The sequence below is a fragment of the Diabrotica virgifera genome, chromosome 10 (assembly GCF_917563875.1).
Source record: "Diabrotica virgifera virgifera chromosome 10, PGI_DIABVI_V3a".
In the NCBI taxonomy this organism is placed as follows: Eukaryota; Metazoa; Arthropoda; class Insecta; order Coleoptera; family Chrysomelidae; genus Diabrotica; species Diabrotica virgifera.
Genome location: NC_065452.1, coordinates 31,272,568 through 31,292,416, shown reverse-complemented (window position 1 = coordinate 31,292,416; position 19,849 = coordinate 31,272,568). Strand labels below are relative to the sequence as shown.

Genomic DNA, 19,849 nt, shown 5'->3' with positions numbered 1-19,849 from the left:
TGAAGGTCCTAAGTATAGCATAAATGGTTGAAAAACGTAACATGCGAATACTTGTTTTTGTATGGTTTTTTCGCAATTATTGCTATTTTGCAACAAGGGTGACTATTTTTTAAATTTTTAACCAATTCTTTATTATAGGAAATTTAATTACTCAACTTTTATGTCAGTACAACTTTTCTCGGAAATGAATACTTTTAAAGTTATAATCAAAAAAACGAAGAAAAAAATCAAACTTTTCCTTCATTTTTTGACATTTTGATTATTTAAACAATGTTCCGGACCTTTTTGAGAAGGAGGATAACTCAAATATTATTATTTAAGTTATTTTTAAGAAATTTCTGCAAAAAAATTTGAGTCACCTCTCAACGTCCAAATGTACTAATATTTTCACAGATGCGCCCTGGTCTATATACAAATCGTCGCCTTAATACTATAACTTGATAACTCGAAATTAGTAGTTTTGAGATAAACGAGTTTAAAGATTTTAAAGATATTAGTGCTGCTCCCATGATGTTGCTAAATACGGAATTCACTCTGCGGCTCTAAAATACTGTTCCTTAACTTTTTGGCAACTGATCTATTTAGGAATATGGTGTAAATTTGTTTTCCAATATGGAAAAAAACATGAAAAATTAAAGTTATCAACTTTTAGCACTACCATAATGTTAACATTTGGTAATGTCGCATGTTGTGCTAAGTCGCATATAAGTGAACTTTTTAACACAACTAATATTTTAAACATTATTTTGTTGAAAATTAGCCCTCTGCAATGGGGGTTGCCAGATCTGCTAACAATTCTCGAATTCTTGCATTAAAATGAACCGAATAAACAGATAGCAATTATGTGGTAAGTTCAATGGTTTCAGAGAAACACATGCTAAAACTAGATAACTCGAGTTATCTAGTTATAGCATTCAGTGTATGTCGTATTCACGATTATTTCGATTAAATAATAGCTTGATAACTTATCTTGTCAAGTTTTAGCACTGAATATTAGTGGCATTTGAGTTTTATCAACTTTATTAAATCATAAATAAATACTTAACCCGTTTGAAGTGAGCTATCAAGTTTTTACACAATATGGAGGCAAATAAAATACATCTTGTGAACTAGTTATCTCAAAAACGTTAATTTTGGAGTTATCAAGTTATAGTACTAAAGCGACGAAATGTGTGGTGGATTTGACAAATATTCAAAATATCTCGATAAACACTAGCTTATTGAAAAAGTACTAAGAGGCAAACGAGTTTTACAAACATTGTGTTCAATTAATGGTATCACAATAATCATTTAATTGGAACGTACACAGATGTTTGGGGGCTTTAAGGGAACAAAACCCCCATTAAATTTTTATGGGGTCCACAAATTTTACTATAATTTTGTTCCTGTCATGTGAATGCCACATCTCCATTTTCAATAAAAATGTATCATTTTTTTCGATATAGGTACATAGGAAAACATCAATTTTCATTTTGTAACTTCTAAGGGCTGTAACTTTTTATATGTGCCCATTTATACTAAGTTAAGTTAGGTTCAATCGAACTATTTTTGGTCCTAGAATATGTGATTTAATTCATGACCTGCATTTTTGTTACAGCCTGTATAAATCATGAAAATTTTTGCCATTTTTGGACTGGACTAAAGATTTCTTTGTAAATCCTAAAATTTTCAACAGCTTGGTATGCGCTCGGGTTATTTGATTGATTTTATTCAAATTTCCCGAATATTTCTGCTTCGACTAACGATACGATCTACTCCACAGATCGGTTTCCATCGTAATTTTCTTTATGTCCGTAATTATGCAGATTTCAATTACAGTCTTTACTCGTATACCGTTTCGTAATTATTAAATTAGTATACAGGAATAGATAGCTATTGGATAAAACATGGCACCGTGGCTGTGCGTTCCGAACGATTCCGACAATACCCGATAAGTAACTGGACTATTAAGATCGAATGAACCCTATTGCAACGAGATATAAGGACCCTGCTGCTTGTTTCGTTGTAGAGCTGGCAGAAACGGTTCCAAGAAAAGAACTTTTATATAAAATACAGGGTGTAATAAAAATACAGGTCATAAATTAAATCAAATATTCTCGGACCAAAAATAGTTCGATTGAACCTAACTTACCTTAGTACAAATGTGCACATAAAAAAAGTTACAGCCGTTTAAAGTTACAAAATGAAAATCGATTTTTTCCATTATATCGAAAACTATTATGAGATTTTTTATGAAAAATGGACATGTGGCATTATTATGGCAGGAACATCTTAAAAAAATTATAGTGAAATTTGTGCACCCCATAAAAAATTTATGGGGGCGTTTTTGATTTTGATGATTGAGATATCACATAGGACGAAGATTTCTTAGCTGTTGTTAATATAATTTCTTTTTTGATATCAAGAAGATATACTTCTCATTAACCCAGTGATGCACATAGCTAGCACAAAAATAATTTAGATTTCTCAGTGTATAGGTAGTTGCCATAAGTTTCACTTGTTTTTCATTATGTGTAAAAATAAGATGAAAACAAATTGGAAAAACTTCATGAATTTTTTGGGAAGGATATTAAAAAAACATTCATTTGATATAAAATTTATATTGTTATAAGCTAAAAAATCAACATTACTATTTCAACACATGTTTGTCTTGACGTAAAGTTAGCAATTCTCTTTCTTTTATTACTTTCTTCCATTTTTGAAATTTAAAACACAAAAATAATCACTGATACAATTTAACAGCAAATGCACATGAATTTTAAAAAATTTCAAGGCACTCGTGGGAGTGCCGACAGAAGTGAAAACATCTTGCGAAGCAAGCGCCACAACGTTGCTAAAGAAGTTTTCACTTCAAAAATACTTTATACACTAATCAGTTATAATGATTGGAGTAGGGATAGTGCGGCCCCTCATTCGCATGCTTGGCAAGCTCCTTCGGGTACACACTGTATCCCTCCTCCAAACATTATAACTTTGGTCGAACATATACGCAATACGCAATTCAACTTATCTTCTTTAAATTAGTTATATGGCGCTTAGCCATGACGGTCGCGAATTCAATACTGTTTTCCACACAAAAAATGCACAACGTCGCTAAAAAAATTTTCACTTCAAAAATACTTTAAACACTAATTAGTTATCATAATTGGAGTAGGAATAGTGTGCCCCCTCATGAGCTTGCTTCGCAAGCTCCTTCGGGTACTCACTCTGTCCCTCCTCCAACCATTATAACCTCGGACAAACTTATACGTAATTCAACCTATAGTATGTATATAAATTACTAATATTTCGCCGTAGCGATAACGGTCACTAAGTCAATGCTTTCTCCCTATCCAAAAAGTGCACAACGTCTATAAATAAGTTTTCACTTCAAACATACTTTACACACTAATCAGTTATGATGATTGGAGTAAGGATAATGTGGCCCCTCATGCGCTTGCTTCGCATGCTCTTTCGGGTACACACTTTATCCCTCCTCCAATCATTATAACTTCGGTCAAACTTATACGCAATTCAACCTATAGTATATAAATTACTTATATATATATATATATATATATATATATATATATATATATATATATATATATATATATATATATAATCTAAACCTTTCTACCTAACGGTGTAAGGTGTTTACAAATACATTTCATACATCTACATAATCTACATCATATATAAATCGTCTCCAATCTTGCTTATTCTTGGCCCTTCGTTTCGCTTCAGTCCACGTTGTATTTTTCGTCCTCAGAATTTCTACCACTTCATCGTTCCAGGTTTTCTTTGGTCTCCCTCTTCCTCTCTTGTTTTGTACTTTTGCCTCCCATATGCGTTTTACCTGTCTATCATCGTTCATTCTACACAAATGTCCAAACCATCGATAAAGTTTCACAATACAAAGTATATAAATTACTAATATCTCGAAATAGCGATGACGGTCGCGAATTCAATTCTTTTTCCCCATCCAAACATAGGTGCTATACCTATATTATATAAGAGTTGCGTGCCTTCTATATTATTTATATATAACTACACATAATATAATATATTATTTATTATATACATACAAAATTTATTTCGACTAAACGATGACGGTCGCGAAATCAATTCTTTATCTCCATCCAAACATAGGTGCTAAACCTATATTATATACGTATTGCTTACCTTCTACACTATTTATACAGTGCATTCGTAAAGTGTGGAAACGGTCTATTATCTCATGACTTAATTATTTTCAGAGTTAAAGGTCTAACAGGAAGATTTTTATTTTTAAATTCTGATTTTTTGACGTATAGTACATAATAGTGACGTCATCGATGATTTTTTAAATGGGAATAGGGATCGTGTGGTAGCTCATTTGAAAGGTGATTCAATTCTCTATTCAGTAATATAAACATTAACATCATTATTTATACAGGGTGGCCAAAAAATAATTTTTTAATTAAAAAAAGAATGTGTGTGTACTTTGTACGCACGTAAGAAGTTATACTTCTGTTATATAATTTCAACGAAATAAATATACTTAACAGTTTATTTGTATTTTATTTTAATATTAAACTAACTTTCTTACCTACCAAAATTTTTATTAAAGCAATACTAAAAATTAAAATAAAAAAAAGAATATGAATCGTCCGGGATTTAAACCCGGGATCTCTCGATCTCTGGTCCAATGCTCTACCACCAGGCTATCAAGTCCCATGTTATTGACGCCTCGAATGTAATTACACATCACGGTGACAAATAGATCAAGTGAAGTATAAAACTAGATATTTTATTATCTTACGCCCCAGGAAGACAAATCCAAAGACACAAAAATTATAATAAATAATGCATTTACTAAAAACACTAATATATTCTTTTAATGACTTATTTGCGCTGATACATACATAATTTGAAAGATTAGCAACGAACTACATACTGTCTGTCTGCGCATGCGCCAGGGAATTATAAAATTTCACTCTCGATCGTAAAGAAGTATAACTTCAATAATTGACGCAAAAAGAAGAATGTATGTAATTTATTTAACTCAAAACACATTTTACTGATGCCACATATAAAAGAATTGTTTATTTCATAAATTAACATTGCTTTTCGCTTAAATTAAATGTCAAACAGCCACACACCTGCCTCTTGACTGTTTTAACATTTAATTTAAGCGAAAATCAATGTTTATTTGTCAAATAAACATTTTTTTCTCTTTTCTGACAGCAGTAAAATGTATTTTGAGTTAAATAAATTACATGTATTCTTTTTTTTTCGGCAATTAATTTAATTCAAAAATTATTTTTCTGGCCACCCGGTATAAATAATGATGTTAATGTTTATATTACTGAATAGAGAATTGAATCACCTTTCAAATGAGCTACCACACGACCCCTATTTCCATTTAAAAAATCATCGATGACGTCATCACGCCCAAATCGATGACGTCACTATTATGGGATATACGTCAAAAAATCATAATTTAAAAATAAAAATCGACCTGTCAGAGCTTTAACTCTGAAAATAATTAAGTCATGAGATATGAGATAATAGACCGTTTCCACACTTTATGAATGCACTGTATATTTTTACATACACAAAATATAAATACGTGCAAAATTTATTTCGCCCAAGCGATGACGGTCGCTAAATCTGTCTTTTTTCCCATCCTAAAATAGGTTTTACATTTATTTTAAATTTAAATACTTCTACACAATTTATATATATACAGGGTGTTTGGCTATTCCATACCTCTCGCAGTACTGTGTAGTGCGATCAACTAAAATTTGCAGCCCTTCTCTGCTGTTGCAGGAGTCTGTCGCAAGGAGTATTGTTCTGCATAACTGAGATTAGTCACTAGGGTTCCGTTAGTTGATATGCCTTCATTTATGTCTTCTAGTGCCTCTATAAACATTTCTTCTGAGCACATATTAAAAAGTAGAGGAGACAGTACACACCCTTGTCGTACTAGTCTTATTGGAATCTCTTTAGATTTTTATTGGTCTACTCGAATTATGGCTTTCTGATATCGGTATAAATTTGTAATGATATACACGAATAGAGCAGCGATAAATGAAATCAGTGTAGTACTCCAGGGAAATAAGTTAAAAATAGACCATATTCGGGACACTCAAAGATCCAAGTAGCTAACAACTTTTTTTAGTTATTGTAGACCTATAGGAAGAAAACCTACCTGCTTCCTGCCTAGAGTTCGCGTCCGTTTTTTAATTATTAATAATTTAGTGTAAAAATCGCGATTTTTTCGATATTTTTTTCACCTCATTCAAAAGCTAAATAGTTGACATAAAATTACAAAATTTAATTTTTTAGAACATTGAAAAATCTTCAAAATGCCGATTTTTTAAAAGTAAAAAGTTAATTTGTTGCTACGCAAACTGCAAAATAAGTGAAAATCGTTATTTGTTAATAACTTTTACTAAAACTACCTTAGAACTTTAGTGTTTCACCCAAAGTTGGGTATTGGGGTACTTAACAAACCCTCAAAATTTGAGACCGATCCATTAATTAGTTTTAAAGTTATTCTATTTGTTTATCCCAGAGACCTTTATTTTGCAATAACATAAGACAGAAAATAATGAAGATAGGACAATTCTGCTTATGCCAAATGAAAGTAGAAAAGTGATACTATCAAAATTTACTAAAAGAAGATAAACATTTTTCTAATATGTATAGTCAAAAAGCCAAATTTGTGAAATTTTGTAGTTTATAAACATTTAGAATAACTTTAAAAATATTGTCCGTAGAAAAAATCATTTTACATATTCAAAATGCTGGTATTTCACACGAATTTTTAAAAATGTAGTTCAATTGGTGACTAGTCGTGGTAAGTGAATAGGGAGCTGGGAGACAAATGCACGAGTTCAAAAACTAAAAAAGGCAACTTGAAACTACTATAATTTTCTATATTTCGGGATCTACTGAATATATTTGGATCTTTCTTTTTTAATTCGTATGTAATTTTTCTGTACATTACAACTATGCAATTTGTCTAGACATTTATTAATTAATAAACAGTCTAATTTGCTTAAATAATTTTTGAAAAAATAATTTTTTTCCAAAAATCCATCTTTTTAATCATACTACATATCATTATTAATCATAAAAAAGTTAAGGTATACTTTTATAAATGAATTATCTTCAATAAATAATTATCTAATAAAAATAATTGATTTATTAAAATGTACTTTAACTGTTTCTATGACCATTAATGATACTATGATTAAAAAAATAGATTTTTGTAAAAAAATGTTTTTCAAGAATTGTTTAAACAAATTAGACTGTTTATTAATTAATAAATTTATAAACAAATTGCATATTTGTAATGTACGTAGAAATTACATAGAAATTAAAAAAAGAAAGATCAAAATCCATTGAGTTGATCCGGAGATACAGACAATTGTATTAGCTTGAAATTGCTTTTTCGGTATTTTAATTCGGTGGAATTGTAGGTTCCCCCTAGTAAACGTTTGAACTACATTTTTGAAAAGTCGTAGAGGGTGCTGTGAAGGCACAATATTTGTGCAAATTTTTTAACAAAAGGTACAAATGCCATTCTTTAAAATGACAATAATGAGACCCCTTAATTATTATAAACAAATTAGTTGTGAATTAAAAAAAAAAACACATGCTAACTTAGTCCCAAACGAAAACAGGCTAAATTTATTTATTTGAAAATTCGTGTTAAAATACTAGCTTTTCGAATATATAAAAAGATTGTTTCTACGGATATTTTTAAAGTTATTCTAAATGTTTATAAACTACAAAATTTCAAAAAATTGGCATTATGATTTTTGGCTATATTAATTAATTTTTTTATCTTGTTTTAATACATTTTGATACTACCACTCTTCTACTTTCATATGGAATACTCAGAATTGCCCTATGTTTATTATTTTCTGTCTTATATTATTGCGAAATAAAGGTCTCTGGGATAAACAAATGGAATAACTTTTAAATTAATTAATGGATCGGTCTCAAATTTTGGAGTTTGTTTTGAAGTACCAAAATACCCAACTTTGTGTGAAACCCTAAAATTCTAGGTTAAATTTAGTAAAATTTATTAACAAAAATCGATTTTCATTAATTTGCGAAGCAACAAATTGACTTTTTAACATTCAAAAATCGGTATTTTTGAAGTTTTTTCAATGTTCTAAATAATCAAATTTTGTAATTTTATGTCAACTATTTAGCTTTTTAATGCGGTGCAAAAAATCGAAAAAACCGCGTTTTTACACTAAATTGTTAATAATTAAAAAACGGATGCGAACTCTAGGCAGGAAACAGGTAGGTTTTCTTCCTATAGGTCTACAATCTACAATAACTAAAAAAGTAGTCAGCTACCTGGATCTTTGAGTGTCCTGAGAAAATCCTTATTTCTCTGGACTATAATAGTCTATAGTCCACGTTCGTCTCCAACATTCGTACATATAGACACTAAAAGACGAAAAAAAAGAATAGAGCATTAGTGAAATATAGTGATTTTCTCTAAAATGTAACACTTTATCAATCCTTAGCAAATTCCTTTAATATATTTTAAAGGTCATTGCACCTGAGTTATTTTATTACATTGTAAGAAAGTTCGAAATCATCGAAGTCAAAACATCCATATATTTCTCATCGGCTGCTTTAAGATGCGAGATAGTACCTAAATCAGATCGGTAAATCCTGTGTAGCGTAAACAGGAAAAAGATTAGGATGAAGGACACGATCGAGTGCAATTGATGCACCGGAGCGTGCAGATAGCCACGTTCCAAAATCGCGATCCGCAATAACGGTCTCCCTCTGCACTGCAATTCCTTAGGAACTATCCGGTGTTGCCAAGCGGAGGAAAATTTCCCGTTTTGCGCGATTTTTTTTAACAAAACGGAAAAGTTACTCCAAAGGCAATTTTTTACTTCAGTTCAAATTGTAAAATATATTTTTTTTTAATTCAAAAGATTATTTGAAAAGAATAGGGAACTTGCATAAAATTTTAAATTCGAAAAAAATGTTATAAATCACAACAGAACATAATTTAAAACATGTATCAAATATTAAAAAGTTTTGTTTGGCTTTCGTTTGGCCCCTAAAGATGATTAAAAATTAAAATTAAAACAGGTGGCCCAAAACGCGTCGTAACGTCATTCGTTTAAATTATGTTTACATTCTTCCAAAGTAAACAGAATTTAAAATTAGACATTATAAACGTCAGTAGAAAATACAGTTATGTAACCTCACAAGTGTTTTTGATCGTTTGAACTATTTTAAATGTCATTTAATAGTGTCAGTGTCAAAACGAATGCCAAACCTAATAGGGAACTTGCACATTTTTTATTGCATAATAATTATTCAGTTTCCTTTAAAAATAAAATTTCCAAAATTTCACGCCTTAAAACCTCATAATAACAGAAGTACAAATTTAAAATCTATATATATTTTTTTGTTTTTTGGCCTTGGTTTAGAGAACCTTTAGTCAATTTAAAATATGTAGTTCAAACGATCAAAAACACTTATGAGGTCACATAACTGTATTTTCTCCTGACGTTTATAATGTCTAATTTTAAATTCTGTTTACTTTTTTGGAAGAATGTAAACATAATTTAAACGAATGACGTCACGACGCGTTTTGGGCCACCTGTTTTAATTTGAATTTTTAATCATCTTTAGGGGCCAAACGAAAGCCAAACAAAACTTTTTAATCTTTGATACATGTTTTAAATTATGTTCTGTTGAGATTTATAACATTTTTTTCGAATTTAAAATTTTATTCAAGTTCCCTATTAGACATATCTTCTCCCTCTATTAACAATTTAAATGATTAAACTGATTGAAGTTTAAGTTCTGAAACTGTTTTCTTGTGTCATGTTTATTGTTTAACCCTTAACCACTGACATGCGGTATGCCATGAAGCTAGGACAAATAATCCTGGACAAAAAATCCTCATAAATTATCCCTGGACAAAAAATCCCCGGACAAAAAATCCCTACAAAAAATCCCCACAAAAAATCCCGGACAAATAATCCCCACAAATTTTTTTGACAAAATATCCCCACAAAAAATCCCGGACAAAAAATCCCCAAGAAATATTTGCTGCCGAATAGTTCTCTAAAAGATTTTCCCGTGAATATAATCGACGCAAATGTTTTTAAGCCTCAGTGCATTTTTTTACAGGGCACGATCCGTACCCTACATACTTGCATAGATTTAATTTAAAACATAATGAAAATTGTGAATGCGGAGAAATAGGTACACCAGAACACATAGTATTTAATTGTGAAAGACAAACAAATACACAAGAATTACAAAGAATGAGAAGAGACCTTGTTGGCATAAATATAGAAAATATAATACAAAATAAAGAATTATTTAATACACTAAATAATTTAGCGGACATAATATCAAAGAAACAATTATAATTATATAATATTAGGCGAAGAAGAAATCAAGTAAATATCCAACCTTTATGAATTTGAATAAGAAATTATAAAAATATAGAATAAAATAATGGAATAATTAAATAAATATTTATATAATAAAAAATTAAAAATTAATATTAAATATGAAATAAAATAAAATACAATGAATCAAAAATTATTAATCAAACAAAAAAATATAACAAAAACCTGAAATTTTAAAACTCAATGGATATTTTCGACTAAGGGTCTGAGGCTCACCGAAATACAATTGGGAATACCATACAAGTCGATTAGACCTGCACTTGAAATTATTCTTGACTATTTTTAGATAAATAGTGTATATTTAATATTTCTCATTAGAGAATGAGAGCTGGGAGCACTTTTATAAAAATTATATGTTCACAAAAATAGTTAAAATTTAAAAAAAATCATAATTATATTTTGTTTATTCGAATTGTTATATTGTTCAATAAAATTGTTTATTAGAATTGTTTATAATTTGTAGTTTTTCAGAATTAGTTTTGTAGATTAGGGCCGTTGATAACCCTGGAAGCTCACACTTGGGTGTGAGATACCCATCGCGACACTTTAACTGCATGCTGCTTTATGTAAATTCAGTCTCTAGTCTGCCAAGGACGGGTTTGTAGTTGCGGTCTCTTTTGAGCAATATTTCCAATCACGAAAATTTATTGAATACAGACTAGGGTATGTAGCACCCATGTGTGAGGTTTGCGATCAAGTGTGCGTTCAAGTTAATGACCTAACAACACAACATCCCACAAATTTAGTAAAGCAAACTAGGTGTTATTTCTGCAAAGGCAAAGATGGAAAAGCGAAGAGTCCATGCTCGGCTTGCTATAAAGCATAATGCATGGAGCATAGAGCCACACTGCCTTATGAATGTAGTCACTAAAATGAGTGAAACTGAAATACCTGGCTAAGAATGAATATGAGTTCTATAATCAAAAGGTGTTATATTTTAGTTAGAAAGACCGTTTTGTTGTTAAAATAAATTAAAATATTTTGAATTATTTTTCCGGTTTTTTAGAAATATGTTTGTTAATTATTTTTAGGTATTTTTAATATTTTTTTCTTTTGTGTTACTACAATTAAGAGAGAGAAAATAAAATGATTGATTTAGTTATTCTTATGTATTCAATAGTGATTAGAGAGTCTCGGGAAATCATAAAATATTTATTTTTTTTTTATTTCTTCACAAAAAATCATTGAGTATCTGATACCCATGTGTGCGGTTTATTTAAAAAAGAATGTGTGTGTACTTTGTACGCACGTAAGAAGTTATACTTCTAAATATGATTTCAATGAAATAAATATACTTTCGGACAGTTTATTTGTATTTTATTTAAAGATTAAATTAATTTTTACTTACTACTTTCCAAAAATTTTTATTAAAACAATACCAAAAATTAAAAAAAGATTAGAAAACACCAGGATTCGAACCGGGGTCCTCTTGATCTCCAGTCCAACGCTCTACCACTGAGCTATACCCTTTTGTTTATCCGGGCTACAAGATTTCTCAGACATAGTGACAAACAGACGAAGTGAATTATAAAATACTTTAAATATTATTACTTATTATCTTATTCCCGAGGTAGACAAGTCCAAATACACAAAAATTATAAGAATAGTTACCTATTTGTGATACAAATGTTAAAAGTACAATTTTAAGGCACGTATGTGAAAGTTTCCTGTGAAAGATTCGCTTCGCTCATTCTGCAATTCACATAAGTGCCTTAAAAATATACTTTTTAACACGTACCTATATCATACAATATTTTTTCTACAAACGTCTTATATATCAACAATTATAATTTATTCATTCTCAATTACAGGACAATACCTACAAAAACTTTTACTTTAACTTGACCGACATTCCATTTTTATATTTTTCTTGACATTACATCAAAACTGCCTATATTGTCAATACTTAAAATAACATCTACTTTTATTTTTGTATATTCTAACAAATTTTAATAGTTTTTTTCTACAAACGTGTTAAAAATGCAATAATACAGTTTAAATTAAATTTTAAAAAACCTTTTAAACCACCTTTTTCAAATTGCGCAAGTTGTATTATTAATATTAATGTTAATAAATGAAATATAAATATTTTCACGTTTCACAATTTGACAATTCACTTTTAACTGCAGTGCCTTAAAATTTTTAAAGCACTGGTGCTTTAACCCGGCACCTGCCACGTGGCTTTGCAAGGCGCCAACTGCCACTTGGGGTGCTCACAGCACCCCTTAAAAATTTTCTGTGATCTACTTGTTTAAAAAACAAAATAATGTGTTGAGTAACACAAGAATATAAATAAACATGTTTTATTAACTTATTAGACACTAATATGTTATAAAAGTTAAAAAATAAAATGAAAAAGGTGTTATAAGCAAATTAGCAAGTACCAAGCCATAATAAATGAAGTCAAGTAAAATATCTAAAAAAATTAAGATTTAGTGAGTATAGAGTCTATATTAATAATTTAAATCAGTTATTTCAATAAAAAATGTAAATTTGAGCTGTTTATCAAAAATACAAAAAAAATTGAAAACTTAAAGTGCCAGATGATGACACCCCAATTCGACTTTAGAGCTATAAGTTCAGAATGACACTAAATAACCACTTCAAACACTAACACATATATGCTATATAATATTATAGAAAGCTACTATGACGCACAGCTCGGTTACCAAACTTGAAATATCAAATATTTGATAAAAATGTGTTATGGGGTGCTGGCAGCACCCCACGTGGCAGGTGCCGGATTAATGTAGCATTTTTAACGCTCCTATGGAGTGCTATAAATTGCATTTTTAACACGTTTGTAGAAAAATATATTTAAAAACACTAATATATTCTTTCCACACCTTTTCTGGACTGATACATACATAAATTAAAACATTTAGTAACGAACTCCATACTGCCTGTGTGCGCATGCGCGCAGATTAATAAAATTTCACCCTCAATGAAATCGCGCCGAAAGAAGTATAACTTCAAAAAAAATAGGTGTGATCTTCCAGGGCTTTAATTAGTCACATAGAAAATTGTTAAAGTAATAAGTATGTAAAGGTAAAATACTGTAATCCCATCAGGAAACGACCTGGATTAGTCGCAAGACGCCAGGTCATTTGTATAGTACTATAAATAGATAAATAAATAAATAAAAATGTCATGATGGTTGCCAACCTTCTTAGAGGAGATGGCACATGAAGAAAAAGAAGAAAATTTCTGTTTAAAGCCGGTTTTGTAAACGTAGGGAATTTTTCAGTAAGTCGGAATTTTTACAGCAAGGGGACGGAAAAAGCTCCTTTGAATTTTGGCAACAGTGCTTGGGAACTATCGGCGCAGGCAGGCAGGCAGGTTGGTTTCGTTTCAGTTGGTCGGATAGGAGGTGTGTAGTGTGTGTGTCTCGTCGGGTGTGGAGGGAGAATGGATATTTTTGTTTACTTAGACATTTGGTTAAATAACTTTTCAATACCCTTATAATACCATAAAGTGCACTTGTGTCGTTAATAAAGACAATTTCACTGCCTATTTATTCACCGTAATACTAATTGTCATAGAGATAATTCGGAATCATCAACTGTGGTATTTAATTTTGTTGGAAACGATCATATCTTTGGTGAGTACTGTTTTTGTTGTAGCTCTTTAGCGATTTTGACACATTAGTCGTTTGTGTTTATTATTAGCATTGTTTTTATTATCGTAGAGCACCGGATGTTTTGTTAAGGATAACATTCGCCATATTCACCGTGACATATCTCACGTCATCCCCAGTTCTTCCGCTATGTTATGACGTCACTTGATGGAAGCTTTGTGTTGATATTGAGTAATTGTAATTGCTATCCATAAACACCATTTGTTGCATCTACAAAATTGTTATAATCTTTTATCATCTTCTGTTTTCTCTCTCATTGACATCTTTATTACTAGTATCAAAAGCCATAGATAGCTACACGGCATTATATAAAAATAACAAGGTATATAATGCCGTTAGGCCTACGCTCTTAGAAAACGCATTGCATATTAAGAATGTCAATATATACTCCAGGGAAATAAGCAAGAAATAGACCATGTTCGAGACACTGAAATTATTAACAATTTAGTGCAAAAAACGCGATTTTTCGATTTTTTGCGCTCCATTAAAAAGTTACAGTTGACATAAAACTACAAAATTAAATTTTTTTAATGACACAAAACGCATTTTTCACAAAACAAAAGCAGTGCCTTTAAAAATCTTCAAAACCTTCAAAATGCCGATTTTTAAAAGTTAAAAAGTCAATTTGTTGCTTCGCAAACTGCAAAATAAGTGATAATCGTTATTTATTTATAACTTTTACAAAAACTAACTTGGAACTTTAGTGTTTTGTCCAAAGTTAGGTATTGGGGTACTTAACAAACCCTCGAAATTTGAGACCGATCCATTAATTAGTTTAAAAGTTATTTTATTTGTTTATCCTAGGGACCTTTGTTTTAGCAATAACATAAGACAGAAAATAATGAAGAAACGACTATTCTATGTATGCCAAATGAAAGTAGAAGAGTGATATTATCAAAATGTATTAAAAAAGATAAAAAATTATTTAACATAAAGAATCCTAATGGCAAATTTTTGAAATTTTGTAATTATCTACATTTAGGATACCTAAAATTAAAAATATTGTCCATAGAAAAAAATTTTGTACATATTCGAAAAGCTGGTATTTTACAGGAATTTTTAAAAATGTAGTTCAAATGGCGACAAATGCATGAGTTCAAAAACTAAAAAAAAAACAACTTAAAACTACTCTCATTTTCAATATCTCGGGATCTATTCAATGGATTTTGTTTGAGCTTTCTTGTTTTAATTTGTATCTACTTTTTGTGTAGATTACAAAAAATACGCAATTTATCTATACTAATTAATAAACAGTCTAATTAGTTAACAATTTTTAAAAAACTAATTTTTTCTGATAAATAAACTTTTTATATAATAAGAAGACATACGTGGATAAAGGTCATATGTCACAAAATAATGTTTTTGAGTAATGAGAATTTTAGTGTCTTTTGTTCCAAGTTAATTATTTGTTTTATAAACTTGCATTGCTATACTTTTTTAAACAGGTACCTGAAGGTACTTTTTTACGCTTTAAATTAAATTTAAAAAAAGTTACCTAAAGCCAAATATTTCAAATTTTGTGGACATATTACCTTTATCCAAATAGTAAGTAGTAGAAAATTCTCAATATTTACACATTTGACGTGGATAAAGGTATGATGTCCAAACGCAATTTTGGACATAATACCTTTATCCACCACAATTCGGAAATCATTGTGTGACACATTGCTTTAATACCTTCCTGTTATTTTTATTTTGATAAAAATAGGTAATTTTAAAACTTTAACAGGTTAAACAGCATATTACAAGAACAAAAAGCTAATAAAACAATTTTCTCAAAAAATGTGTGACATATGACCTTTATCCACTTATCTCTTCTGTTAATCATAAAGAAAGGTAAAGTATTTTTTATTAAATAAATTATCTTCAATAAATATTTATTTATTCAAGTATACTTTAACTTTTTCTATGATTATTAATGCTACTATGATTAAAAAATAGATTTTTGGAAAAAATTACGTATTCAAGAATTGTTTAAACAAACTAGAACTAGACTGTTTAGTAATTAATAAATTTATAAACAAATTACACATTTGTAAGCTACGAAGAAATTACATGCAAATTAAAAAAAGAAAGATCAAAATCCATTGAGTAGATCCGGAGATATAGAAAATTTTATTAGTTTGAAATTTTTTTTCGGTATTTTAACTCGGTTGGATTTGTAGGTTTCCCCTAGTAACCATTTGAACTACATTTTTGAAAATTCGTAGCGGGTCCTGTGAATGTACAATGTTTGTGAAATTTTTTTAACAAAAAATACAAATCCCATTCTTGAAAATGGCAAATTACCGGGTGTCCACTTATATTTTCCCCCATTTTAACTGCCTATAACTTCTAAACGGCTGCGGCTCAAGATAGAAATATGCGGTTTTCGCTGAAATGTTTTATTTTAGTAAAAGTTTTGTCTGAATGGACTGAATTTTTTATATCGCTTTCAAATACGAAAAGAAAAATGGCGGATTTTTGAAAAAAACGTTGACTTTTTTTTAATTTAACACCCAGTATATTTTTTTTGTAAATTGAAATAAAGGTCATTCACCTATCCAGCGATATAAAGTTTTTCAAAATCGGTTGTCAAATCACTGAGTAATTAATTTTTAAAATGAGAGGTGCATCGTGGATATCACATACCTAAATAACATAACTAAGCAAATTGATATTATGTTATGTGAATTCCACATTGCATCTCTCATTTTAAAAATAAATTGCTCAGTCATTTGACCACCGATTTAAAAAAATTTATATCGTTGGATAGGGAAATGACCGTTTTTTCAAGTTTTTAGGTAAATGACCATTTTTTATGTCGCTTTTAAATAAAAATGGCGGATTTTTGAAAAAAAACATTGTTGACTTTTTTTATTGAAACACCCAGTATATTTTTTTGTAGCTTGAAAAAACGGACATTTGCCTATCCAGCGATATTAAATTTTTTAAAATCGGTTGTCAAATGACTGAGCAAATAATTTTTAAAATGAAAGATACAATGTGGAAATCACATAACATAATATCATTTTGCTTAGTTATGTTATTTAGGTATGTGATATCCACATTGCACCGCTCATTTTAAAAATTAATTACTCAGTGATTTGACAACCGATTTTGAAAAACTTTATATCGCTGGATAGGTGAATGACCTTTCTTTCAGTTTACAAAAAATATACTGGGTGTTCCATTAAAAAAAAGTCAACGTTTTTTTCAAAAATCCGCCATTTTTCTTTTCGTATTTGAAAGCGATATAAAAAATTCAATCCATTCAGACAAAACTTTTACTAAAATAAAACATTTCATCGAAAACCGCATATTTCTATCTTAAGCCGTTTAGAAGTTATAGGCAAAATGGGGGCAAATATAAGTGGACACCCGGTAGTTCTGAATTTGGACCAATTTGACCTAGGCTAAATTTTTGTATTTGAAAATTCGTGTTAAAATACTAGCTTTCCGAATGTATAAACATTTTTTTCTAGGGATAATATTGTGAGTTATTCTAAATGCTTATAACCCACGAGCAGTTGCGCCGTTAGATAAAATCTAACATTTTCTCGTTTTTCGCGATAACTTGAAGAAAAATTGATGAAAAATTTTGCAATTTTGAAAAAGTTTCGTCAGTGCCTTGAGGAAAGGTGTAGTAATGCGTAGGTATTTTTTCTTCTTCTTCTTCTTTTTGTGGAATTTATGGCTTTGGGGAGAGCCAATTAGCTTTAATAATTGATAATATTTCTAACATAGCAAGTAAATAAAAATACTATAAAATAAAAATTTGTTGTAAATTCGTATCGTGAGATAAAATCTAACACGCGACTGTTTACGTTAGAGAGCGTTCAAGTATTACGTAACGCGACTTTTGAAGATTTTTAACCCCCCCCCCTCGCACTCTTAAGGGAGTTTAACTATTGCGTAACGCAATTTTTGAAGATTTTTGACACCCGCCCCCCAACCTGCGTTACGTAATACTTGAACAGTCCCTTACAGAAGTGAGCGCGACTGCTCCCGGGTTAAACTACAAAATTTCAAAAAATTTTCCATTAGGATTAGTGACTATATTAAATAATTTTTTATCTTTTTTTAATACATTTTGATAGTACCTATCACATTTGTACTTTCATTTGGCATACGCAGAATCTTCACTATTTTCTGTCTTATATTATTGCAAAACAAAGGTTTCTGGGATAAACAAATATAGAATAACTTTTAAACTAATAATTAATAGATCGGTCTCAAATTTTGAGAGTTTGTTAAGTACCTCAATACCCAACTTTGGGTGAAACACTAAAGTTCTAAGTTTGTTTTAGTAAAAGTTATTAACAAATATCGATTTTCACTTATTTTGCAGTTATCGAAGCAACAAATTGATTTTTTAAGTTTCAAAAACCGTCATTTTGAAAGTTGGCAATGTTCTAAAAAATCAAAATTTGTAATTTTATGTCAGCTATTTAGCTTTTTAATGGTGTGCAAAAAATCGAAAAAATCGCGTTTTTTTGTACTAATTTCGCAATAAAATATTAAAGTAAATTGTTAATAATTAAAAAACTCTAGGCAGGCACCAGGTAGGTTTTACTTCCTACATTATGTCTACGATAACTAAAAAAGTTGTCGTCAGCTATCTGTGTATTCAGTGTCCTGAGAAAATCCTTTGGACTTTCCGACTTTCCTTTGGAAAAATTTACCTGGACTAATAAGATTGTGAATAGTTTTGGTTTCTTACAGAAATACCTTCGTTTATATCGAGATACACTTTGGACGATGATAATAAAACTCCCACATTTATGGTTTTAATTTTTTATTACCCATAGCTTTTTATAAATAAGGAAATGGAGAGTCAGTCTCCACTTTTCTCATATTTTTAAACAAAATTTACATTTTATACTCATGTAAGTTCTTGCATTAATAGGCTATAATGTCTGAAGAGTGAATCTGAGTCTTATGTTAACAATCATAAAAAACAAGGGGTGCTCCCTAAATAATTAAAAAGTGACAACTTTTTTTATAACTTCTATTAAACATTTTACAGCCTGCGCAGATATTATTTTAGTTTTTTTGGATCATTCGAAACAAACAAGATCCCGTGTAATTTTTCTCTTATGTTTATCGTTTTCGAGTTATAAACAATGTAAAACTAAAAAAAAACGAAAACTGGCGATTTTAAAGACTCAAAAATATAAGTAAAAAATATAATTTTTTAAATTACGAGGTATCTAAATTCAAGTTCAAACTTTCTATTAGTTCTTGATAAAACTATTTTGGGCTTATTTCACATAGTTTCATTAACATTGTTTTTTGGTTGTTAATGCAGCCCCCGATCGCCCGGATTCCCGTAAAGCGCGTGATACACACGCAATCTTTAAGTACGCGGGTTTAAAGATCGCGGACTTACTCGGCTCGCCGTCCGGTGATACACGGCAGACTTAAAGTACGCGGTTTTAAAGATCGCGGTCGCCGTCGGTGGTTTGTGCTATTTCGGAATTTTATCGTATTATATACTTCGTATTGTATCCTATCGTGTTATATATTTTTAATACTAATAAAAAAATAGGAAATCGAAAAGTGTGGGTTACAAACAAAATATCATAGATAAGAGGGTAATATTTTCATCAGGAGGATAAAACAGCCTATACATAATTAGGATTACTCAAAAACAAATAATCAAACATAATTTAGTATAGCATAAAATAGTGTTTTACGGTTTTCTCAAAACTTATAAAATGTAACTTGTCTCCTTTCAACAATAAACGATTGAATTATTTCTAGGCAATTTGCTTAATTAGTGAAAATATAA

The 19,849-nt window shown here is 29.9% G+C and overlaps 1 protein-coding gene across 2 annotated transcripts in view; it reads left to right on the top strand.

Annotated features, from left to right (window-relative positions):
• The window catches only part of LOC126893184 (lysine-specific demethylase 6A), a 434,968-nt gene that overhangs the window by 46,609 nt on the left and 368,510 nt on the right, over window positions 1-19,849 (top strand). Inside the window, exon 1 of one of the 2 annotated variants that reach the window (XM_050663139.1) lies at window positions 13,774-14,040. The exons of the other annotated variant lie outside the window; for it this stretch is intronic. The gene's annotated coding sequence lies outside the window, so the exon portion shown is untranslated. Of the gene's footprint in view, window positions 1-13,773; window positions 14,041-19,849 lie in introns of those variants that run through there. 2 annotated transcript variants of the gene reach the window in all.